Below are 9987 nucleotides of genomic sequence, written 5' to 3'. Positions count from 1 at the left end.
GGTCACAAACTGAATCACGTAAAATCTTTTATCTACATTTTATTATTCCGCTTTATATTATTTTTTCATTCACTGACATGGCAGTTACAAACAATTCTTAGATTTTTTTTTTTTAACAAGAATTGATCAAAAAGTACATTAGAATTGACACGTCAATATTATGAGATAGTTATAAGATAAAAATGTGATTTATAACATTTCTCAAAAATAAAACATTAGTTACATTCATCCCTAATGATATGTTAATTGGTCCTCACACAAATTGGATAAGCCAAAAGAAATAAGGGAATTGACTTGACATAAGTCGCTCAAAATCGTGTTGTCCTATGAGCAGTAAAAATGAGAATATGATAAATGTTTTGAAGATGATTAAAAGTATTTCATTACTTACAGTATTTGAAAGAGCTCTCCTTAATTACTCTTGTCTTCACTCTTCACCAGATGGAAGAACAACCGAACAAGGGTGTCAGAACCACGAAACTTCTCTTATATTTCCTTCTTCCTTTTTCTAGAGCTCTTTTTTTTTTTTGGATGAATTATTTGGAAGAGCTCTCCTTACTCTTTTCTTCCTTTTTCTTGAGCTTAACCCAGATTACCAAGGCAAAAGACAATAAATACAGAGAATATAAAGGGAAAATAAAGGGAAGCCATTATGCTTGATTCTCGCAGCAAGAATCAATTTTTCTTCGAGGAGTTGTTTGCTTGCGTCAGATACCAATGAATTCTTTTTATCTTCTCTGCTTTCACTTTTGCCTCGTCAAGCTATCATGATTCTCTCTATGCAAAACACGAGTAATGCTAAAGATTTATTTTGTATCTTTTTTTGTTTTTCTAATAATGATGTGATTTTTAAAATTACTATTAGACTTGTGATTAATCACTCGCAAAACACATGTGGGTCAAATAGTACATGAACATGGGTAAGCCAACCATCGCCCACCCAGTGTCCCAACCAATGACATGGATCCAATTGCATAGTTCAACGGAATAAGTTGGAATTTTTAAATCTTACATTTTAAAATCGCTATTTTTAAATCACAAACCCCAACGGATTCTTAATCAATAGTCATACAAAATAAGTGTTGCTGAGATGAATTATGTGATTATTATATAATTTAGATTATATAATGAAGATTCATTGTGCCATATCAGTATATCACCTAACTTCTAAGATCTAGTATTATATAAATTGTTATATTAGTTATAACTTATAACCTAATCTTTATAGTTTATATAATTATATTAATATGAATTGTATACTTATGAGTTAGGAAACTTAAGATTTAGGAATTATGTGATATATATATATATAGTCATACAGTTTAGATCATATCACATATGAACTGTTAGATCATATTATATATTTTACATGATTAGATCACACTTAGCCAATAGTAACACAAAATAATTGTTGTTAACTTGTTAATACGAATCATATGATATTACATAATTTACATTAAATAATGAAGATACATAGTGCCATATCAGTGTATCACCTAACTTGTAAGATTTAGTATCATATAAATTGTTATATAACTTATATCTCATATGCTGATTCAACTACCATTAAATACTTAATTGTTAGATCATTTAAGATATGACCATGTGATTAACTTTTATCATTAAATTATATATTATACAAATTCTTATAGATATATATAATTATATGTTGTATACCAATCAAATATTGTTACTTAATAATTAATATTCAATATATACATATACATATATATTATATAAAATCACAATGACTATTGTTAAATTGTTACTTAATAAGTAATATACTATATAAGTTATTCTTAATAATTAATATATATACATGTATTTATTAATTAATATGTATATATATAAATATATACGAGCTGTGTTAATAATCGAGTTGAGCCTTTAAACGAGTATGTTCGTGAACTTCAAACGAGGGATCCGAGTTTTATATTGATATGTATCGTTTAATAATCAAGTATCGTTTCACGTCTACAAAAAGCTTATTTAATAATCGAGTCGCGCACGAGTTGAGCTTTATCGAGCTGAGCCCAACCAGCTCACGGATAGCTTTGTTCGTTTACACCCCTGTCAATAACTGATACCTTAGATAATCAAGATGCTTATTCTAAATTAATTGATCAAGTCAAACAAAATTTTTCCTATCTTATTTAAATGGGTGAAAAACCAAAGTCGAGGATCAGGCAAGTTGAAAGACTAGGTCGAATATTAAATTAAGATCACAGTCAAACCAAGTCTAAAACTTGGATCATTCATGAATTATGGTGATGAGGGTGAAGTTCTATTTTCAATCAGGATAGGAATCTACATTGCTTATTTGCTTGAATAACTAGTAATGTAGACACGTAATGTAAGAAATTCTATATGAGACTCACATGTTTGCTTGTCATTTTGTTTCGACGAGTGTAGGACCACATTTTAGTTTGTGAAACCATGGGCTACTCCCTCTTCCTTAGGGGTGTGCATGGGGCGGGGCGGGGCGGGGCGGATTTCCACCCTTTTTGCCCCCTCTCCGCACCCCTGCGGTTTGACAATTTTCAACCCGCAAACCGCACAAAAAATAGACAATCCGTGTGGGGCGGGGATTGCGGGTTTCGCGGGGTGGGGCGGGTATACACACAACAATGAAAAGTTCTTTCTCTACCCTTATTCAAATCTCTCACGCTTTTTGTCGTTTCCTTGTTCTCGTTGAAGAACACACAACGAAGAACCAAAGAGGGAGAGAGAGAGAGAGAGAGAGAGAGAGAGAGAGCATTTGCAATAGAGGAAAAAAACAGACACGAAAAATTCAGCTAAATCGGAGAGAATTGCTAGGTTTTCCAAACCTTGAATCTGAAATTCGAAGAAAAACTGAAATGGCGACGCCATTTCCGGGTCTCCAGCACCAAGGCGGAGGTGGGGGCGTGGCCGTAGACTGCTACAAGCAGTAGATCAAAAGACCAACTTCAGATGGAGATTCAATATAAACTATACATACAGATATTGCACAGGAAATAGATTAAGCACATAATACCTGCAAATGCAAACCCAAAGAAGATGGAGAGGTGAAGATTGAAGAAGGTTGATGAAGAGGCGAAGACGCAGAGAGAAGAACAGTGAAGTGCGACGCTGGAACTCGAAGATGGAAGAAAGAAAACAAAAGTAAAGGCCGAAGGGGTAGTGTGCGTGCGGCGCTAGGGCTGAATAATTGGGTAAATGGAGGACTTAGGGAGTCAGGGACTAGGGTTTTCTTTTTTGTTGTTTTCATTGATGCGGGGCGGGGATCCGAATTTTTTAAAACTCTAAACCCGCAACCCGCCCCGCCCCACACGAATATATCATTTTTGGACCCTAAACCGCAAAAAAACCTAATTTTCAGCTATTTAAGCCCGGCTTGTGAGCGTTTTTCAGCAGCTTATTGTTATTGATAATTTATCAAAATTCAGAGTTTTCTCTCTGTTTTGGAGTGAATTTCCTGTTTTCTTCCTTACAAATTGCCTGTTGATTAGCCTACAGAATAATCGCTATTTTGTTCTGGCGTCAAATTATTGACCTTTTTTTTTATACAGTTTCAAAAACCGTATAGAATTAAATTCTTATTGACGCTTTTCAAGAAGGAAAAAGTTTACAAACAGTTTTTTGAAAACAATCTGAAAAAAAATTTCGTAAACTTTTACTGACATTTTTTTAAAAAGTGTAAAAAATTAAAAAATTTACTGAAGATTTTCAAACGAGGAAAAAAAAAAAACTCTCTCTCTTTCTCTCTCTCTCAAGAAGTACTTCTGTCTGCCTGTCTCTCTCACTCCTGAGTCTCTAACCCCTCCCACTCCATCAGACCTTGTTCATGTCCTTTTTTATTTGATTTTCACTCATAACTCAAAAGAAGAAAGAAAAAAAAATAAAAAAAGGAAAGAATAAAGACTTCTCTGCCAATTTTGTTTGTCACTGAAACTCCAGCCAGGAGAATAATTTCATTCTAATTTCATCATCGAAGTTGGACGCTTCTTTATTTTTTATTTTTTAAAATTTCTTTAAAAGTTTGTGTCTTTGATCTTCGAGTTGGTTCCAAGAGAAGCAGAGCTTTCCTTTGCCCTTTTCTCTCGTCCTCGCAGGTACCCACGATTTCTCTTCGTTTGATTCTTTCAGTTCATTGGGTAAAACAGAGAGCTTTTTCTATTTATGTTTAGAACAACTTGTTATTTCGTTTCTAATTTTTTGATTTCGCTGTGTATAACCAATTTCTCGGTTTTTCTTTAATCTCTGATAGTATTTTACCTCCCTGTCTTTCCTTTTCAGCATCATCGCACGTCCCTCCCGAGTCGTTTGGACGTTTCCGTGACGCTTATGCTGCGAGACTCGCATGGAGAGATTCGTGCAAGAGGTCAGCCGTGCATGGGTTTCTCTCCCTCTCTCTTTCTCTGTCGATTTTTTTTGTGTGCGTGGGTTGGCGTGAGTTGACAGAGAGAGATCCAGCCGTTGTGCGTGGATTTCCGGCAGGATCTCTCTTCCTCTCTCTCTGTCGCTGGCCGGTGTGCGTGATTACCAGATCTCTCTTCCTAGATCTCTCTCCTTCTGTCGCCGGCCGGTTTGGGCAAAAATAAAAATAATTATTAATTCCCGGAGAAAATGAAAATAATATCATTATATTATTAATAAAAATAATATAAAAAAATTAATTATTAATTTTGGACAGTTTGAACAAAACCATCAAGAATTCTTAACGATTATGTCTAAACCGTCCAGAATTTATTTTATGGACGCTATATTCCGAACAATTTCGAACCGTCTAGAATACATTCCTACAGGTTTTTACCTATCCAGAAATGCTGGCTTCTTCTTTTTTTTTTTTATATATCTGTAGTGACGTGGGGTGTAGTACTGGGTAGAAATAGCTGGGTAACGTCTCAGCAAGGATCTCTTATCTCTCAGCAAGTAACATCCCAGGAAGGATCGATCTCTGTGTCTTTCCAAGAATAAATGATTGCTTTCGTAGCAACTTGCAACTTGCAGAGGTAAATCTGATTTAAGCAAAACCGTTCCTTGCCAAAGGTCCCGATTAAAAGTTGAATATTCTTTCTGGATCCGGCTTCAGCGCTATTATAAAAAAGAACAGCTCATCTGCTGTTAAAAAAAAAAAAAAAAAATGGCCCCAGCTCCGGCATTCGCCACATGATCTCCATGATTGAGCTTGGCAAGCTCATCCTCCACCCCAACTCGGAGCTACCCTGCTACAATGGCGTTCGAGTTTATCCGCCTCACCTGCCACTTAAGTTAACGTGAGAGCTAAAACAGACAAATCCTATCAAGATTTTCTAATGACAAATATCAAACAAAGAACACTTGAGTTTAACCAACAAGTGGAAATAGCAGACTGCGTGCTGGCCAGAACCGGAGAGGAAGCAGCTGCTTCCAGCATCAGGAGTTCGAATCTCTGTTTTCGTTGTCTTTGACAAAAGAAATATCCAACACTACAAATGGGGACTTAGAAGTAAATAAAAGAGTTTAAATTTCATAACAAATGCCATGGTAAATGCATACATTCAATGATAACTCCAGTTGTCAATGAATCTAATGGGCTATACTTGAGAGTAAATTCAACACACTGATATTGTCTTCTTCATGGACGCATGCTGTACAAGATATCAAAACGTCCCAGTGTAAAACATAAAATGCAAGTGCTAAAAGAAAACCCAATTGCTGCTATTCTTCTGGAACATTCACTGCCAAAGGTGGGCTGGGCTGCTGCTCTGGTGCTGGGCCCATAACAACCTCTAAAAGCAACATGTCCTGAATGTAAGAAGTTCATTCTCACGTGATTTTTTTAATAACATTTAATAAAAAAGTAAATGCTTTTCACATGTTGAAGTTCGTTTGTAAATTTTTTTTTTTTACAAACAAGTTTGTGAGAAATTTCTGTCCAAATTGATACTCTCTAAAATGGAGAGGATACTTATCCTTGAATTATGGCCGTTTGTCAGGATTAAAAGGTACATCAGCATTCAAAGGTGTTAATGAGTCTTGGAGTTTCTTAAGAGTTGTAGTATTTGTCAATAAAAATTGGTTCCTTATGGATCCATAAACATTTGATTCCTTCAATAGCATAATTAAGGAAATTCTTGGATAGGAGTACATCACACTACGAAGGCTAATCCAATCCATAAAAATTCCAAATCAATGCCAAAAAATTCACAGTACAACTCAATCGTCATAAGTACATGGTAAACGACTAGATAAAGCATGCCCTTTCATATGTTAAAATATCACAATATGCATATGGATCATAATTGGATCATTTCATACCTCGCCAGGCCCAGTTGATTTATTATTACATCACATCCAAGCCTTCTAATCATGGCGATCACCTTCTTGTACTACAGCGAGTGAACTTCTAATCACTTTGAAAAAAAAAAAAAAAAAAAAATATCTCTCAATCATCCTAGCCTCTATAATATCTGCATCTGAAATTCAAAGCCATAACAGGCAACAGAGGTTCCTCCCAAAATAAACTTGATTGGCTCTAGATGATCACTGAACCGAGGCTGCTCCATTGTATACCTAAAAAAGAAGCAGAACTTCACTCTTTTAGGCAGCATTTCAAACCCAAATGTATAGAATTATGAGATAACCAAATCACGAGAACTATAATAAGTATTAAATAAACTTTTCATACATCAACATTTTTCTTCTGTGGCACTCCTATTGTAGTGTTACATTCAATGTTTGCCCAACAAAACAGAGAGCCAGAAATACACGATAACAGGGCAAGAACAAGGTTGAGTAAGAGGAACTAAATGATGTCAAAATTGTGATCACATTTATATATTCATATACCATGTTGTTGTTACTAGTTTGAGTAGATCCCAAAATTAATAATTGAAAGGCTAGGTAGATACTACCCACGCTTCACCTTTAAAATGGACCTTATTGAATCACAGTCTGTATGCAATTCATGTAAAGTACTTTAAGAAAAACACCGAAGTAGATCACTTGAGCTTTGCTTTCAATAAGAATTTATATAATGTTTCCAGTGCTAATGCTCCAAAAAGAATTAAGTCAATGATCTCTAGTTCAAATGCTAGTTCCTACCTATAAAAAAGGGATGAGTGAAGGCATGGGTTCAAGACTCACTGTGTGTGCAACTCAACAAAAAAAGAAAAAGAAAAATAAAAGTAAAGAAGTAGTTTTTGATCGATTAAATTTATAGTAGTATGATATCAACAAATATGCCATTTTGCAAATCCATGCCACATACAAGCATTTTTTTTAATCTTAACGTAAATCATAATCTTGAATTATCCTTTTTTTTTTTTTTTTTTTCATCTCACTCATGAAAGCTCAAAAATTGTTATATGAAGTGTAAAAGAATTTGGTATACTTAGGACCCTAACAAGTAAGGTCTCGTTTGGTTTGCAGAATAGATCCATTGAATGAAATTACCATTTCTATGGAATAGTCATTTTTATGTTTAGTATAGTCTGTTCCTTGGAATAGTTATTCTAAATGGAATAACTATTCTCTTACAAAAAGGAATACATATTTATCTCATTTTTTTAGATAAATAGCTATTCCAAGGGGAATAGACTTTTAATTTTATTTCAATTTTGTTTTTTTTTTTTTTTTTTTTTTTTAAAAAAAAAAAACCAAAAACCCAACCCCCACTTTGGCTGGCTAACCACCCATTGCACCACGCCCGACACCATTTGGGGGTGGCCAGGTCGCCCCTAGAGACCACTCCGGGGGTGGTTGTGGTCACCCTCGGCTGTTTCGTGGGTGGCTGGGGTGGTTGGCCACCCACTATTTTTTTTTAAAAAAAATGTTTTTTTTTTTTTAATTTATATATATGTAATGTGGGGTTTTTTTTTAGTAATTTTGATTGGATTCCAATTAAAGTATATGAATTGTTATCAAACTAAAAATTAAGAATAATCATTCAATTCTACTCTTTTATTCTTGGTAATAATTATTCCGTTTCACAATAGAATACTCATTCTGCAAACCAAACAAGGCCTAAGGGTGTAAAGGGGGCGGTTACGCCTAAGGTTGGTAATTTTTTTTACGACCTGTGAACTCGACACAAAATTAAAGTATTAGAGTTAAGCTTAAAAGGATTTGGGTCATAAAAAAGTTGACCTGCTAGATTCGTTTAATAAATGTGTCATTAACGGGTCAACTCGTATACTAAAACTTATTTATTTATTTTTTTTCTATACTAAAAGGTAAACGTAAATAATCACGTTACCTCTCTCTTTCTATCACTGTCTAAATAGTAAAGAGTAAACTAAAAAAATCTCACAAAAGACAAAACAAGTCTTTTTTTTTTTTCTTTTTTTTTTTTTTTTTTTTTTTTTTTTTTCAAGTTTTCGAACTTGAAGTTGAATTAAAACAAGTAAACAATAAAACAACTCCACGTTTCATACTTTAAACTGTGGAGTAATATGATTATTCAAACAATCTAATTTTTTTTTTTAGTTTATATTTGTATTTGTATTTTTATTTTTATAGACTTTATTATATAATTGGTCAAACGGGTCGTGTCGAGTCTTGTCAACCCAACACGATCCGTTCAATAAACGGGTCATGTGGCGTCAACCCGTTATTTAAGTGGGTTGTGTTAGGGTCGAATGGTCTAACCCTTTTAGCTAAATGAGTCATGTCAAGATTGACTCTTAACGGGTTGACCCGAACCCGACAGGTGAACTCATTTTGTCAGCCCTAGTTACGCCTATAACCACCAGTTGCGTAACTGATTTTGTAGGCGGTTGAAAAAAAATTGTTGATCGCTTAAAACGGAACGATTAGTAATTTTAAGAGTAGGCGAAAGAGATTATAACCGCTAATCGTCGGCCATTATACATATGGAATTTGGTTTTACGTTTTGACATAAGTCTCACTCTCTCATTTTCATCCAGTCATCCCTACGCGGCACAAGCTGTCTGCCTCCCTAGTCCCTGCATTGGGTCCACTGCATATTGTACCCATTGACAAAATTGATTGGCTTCAATAATGAGAGATGGTTAATGTGGAATAGATGGCTTGATAAGTAAACAAATATTCGACCGGAATACTATCGATCAAGGAAATTTTTTATAAAAGAAGGATAGCGTAGGATCAGCTTTGTCTTATTTGTGGGTTGGAGGTGCAGACCATTAGCTATATTTTTGAGATTAAATCACCATTAATCTCAAAAATTTAATCTCTTAAATTTTTAATCAATACTACCTCTGTCGTGTTCCCCTGTTTAATTTCTGTCTATCCCTCATTCTCTCTGTTTTCCTGCAATTTTTTTTAGTCGTATGGTGTGAAGAATGGGTGAAACCTTAAACTTGCAGTAGGGAAGTCATGCTACATGACACACTCCACGTGAAGCTTAACATCTTTTAGAATTAAGGTATTGTTTACTTGTTTTGGTTTAACTTCAAGTTTGAAAACTTGAAAAAAAAAAAAAAAAAAAAAAAATGGGGCTAATTTTTTTAGTATTTGCCTTTTTTGTTCAAGTTCTAACTCAATAAAAGAAAAAGACTTATTTTGTCTTTTGTGAGTTTTTTTAGTTTAATCTTTACTCTTTAAACGGTGAAAAAAAGCTAGAGGTAACATGATTGTTTAGGTTTACTTTTTAATGTTGAAAAAATAAGTTTAAGTATACGGGTCGACCCATGGGTCAAACGAATTGACCCGATAACAACCCGTTTATTAAACGGGTCTAACGGGTCAACCATTTTATAACCTGAACCCTTTTAAGCTTAACCCTAACCCTTTAACTTTGTGTTAGGTTTGCGAATCGTGTCAAAAATTGCCATTCCTAAATAAAATGAGATGTAAAAGCGGTTTAATTTGTAAGAAAAGAAATTTCCAAAACTATAATCATTAGGTAGATCTTGTTGATTAGCCTCAAAAACTTTGAAACAAATATCTCAACCAATTAGTCAAAGAATAATGATTCAATGCTACTTAAATATACAACTTTTCACCACCTTGCCTATGTGACAAGGTGGTCCCCCACTACTT

This window comes from Alnus glutinosa, chromosome 12 (assembly GCF_958979055.1).
Source record: "Alnus glutinosa chromosome 12, dhAlnGlut1.1, whole genome shotgun sequence".
NCBI classification, from domain to species: Eukaryota; Viridiplantae; Streptophyta; class Magnoliopsida; order Fagales; family Betulaceae; genus Alnus; species Alnus glutinosa.
The sequence above is the reverse complement of the archived record's forward strand: the minus strand, read 5'-3'. Positions refer to the sequence as shown.